The sequence below is a fragment of the Zea mays genome, chromosome 4 (genome assembly GCF_902167145.1).
Source record: "Zea mays cultivar B73 chromosome 4, Zm-B73-REFERENCE-NAM-5.0, whole genome shotgun sequence".
Taxonomy (NCBI): Eukaryota; Viridiplantae; Streptophyta; class Magnoliopsida; order Poales; family Poaceae; genus Zea; species Zea mays.
This window is the reverse complement of record NC_050099.1, coordinates 181053924-181055031: the sequence shown is the minus strand read 5'-3', so window position 1 is coordinate 181055031 and position 1108 is coordinate 181053924. Positions and strand designations below refer to the sequence as shown.

Sequence of the window (1108 nt, the reverse complement as noted above, 5' to 3'; positions counted from 1 at the left end):
TCAAGCTTAAGCATGTGGGGTTTACAATGCACCAAGGGCCAGACGGATTATTCGGTACTATTAAACAAAATGTAATAAACAAATCAGTCGCAAAAGCAAAAACAAATCAAGATGAGAAATAAATTTGGACGGACAAATCAGCGGCATAAACGAAAAAAACCACGATGCACCATAGCTAAACCGGTGGCCGCTAACCAATGCAAGTACGTTTCCTTAAGCTTAATAAACGAAAAATATGGACGGATAAACAAATCAGTCACAAAAACAAAAAATCTGGATAAGAAATAAATCTAGACGGACAAATCAGCGACATAAACGAAAAATCTAGACAACAAAAAAAAGTCAGTGACAAAGACAAAAAAAAGTATGAAAACATGCCTATCGTGGGGCTTGAACCCACAACCACACAAGGTTAAAAGCCTTGTGCTCTACCAACTGAGCTAGACAAGTTTTGAGTACATAATAGAGCTCGGCGCCAAGATCTATGGCGCCGAGCTCGGTACCACGTCAGTGCCACGACGTCCGTTTGTGGCAGCGTAACACGCACCTCGGCGCCATAGCCTATGGCGCCGAGCTGTGTTACCTCGGCGCCATTGGCTATGGCGCCGAGCAAAGGGTCCAAAAATGACATTAAAATTTTTTAAGGTCCAAACGTGAATTTTTTTCCGAGAAAGGGCTAAAATATAAAATATTCGGTTTCCTGCACCACCAATCTTTTCGTTCTCCCTGCGGCGACGTGTGGGTAGAACGCAGGTTGCAGGTATTAAGTTGCATGCACCAACTAATTCAACCCAAAAGCTTAATCTAATAGGAGAAGGTAGACAATTTACTTGTATTATATTCCAACACTCCCCTCACGTTTACCTCTAGCTTGGATATCATATTAAGTTGCATGCACTAACCAATTCAACTGAAAAACATAAGCTGATAGAAATAAATGAACAATTTATTTATATTATATTCCAACAACATGTACTGGCGGCACTGCGCTCTCCCGCCAAAATGAAGTCAAGCTCATGTGATCGATGTGCTAATTAGTACCGAGAGAATTGAAGTCGTAGAAGACACACTAGTTTTCTAGTACTGGAGGGAGGAAATTTTGGTGCGA

General features: G+C 41.3%; 1 non-coding gene across 1 annotated transcript; it reads right to left on the bottom strand.

Moving 5' to 3' along the window:
- Window positions 1–375: 375 nt before the first annotated feature.
- Window positions 376–450, bottom strand: TRNAK-UUU (transfer RNA lysine (anticodon UUU)). The gene has a single exon. It is a non-coding gene; the product is annotated as a tRNA-Lys (tRNA).
- Window positions 451–1108: the final 658 nt, after the last annotated feature.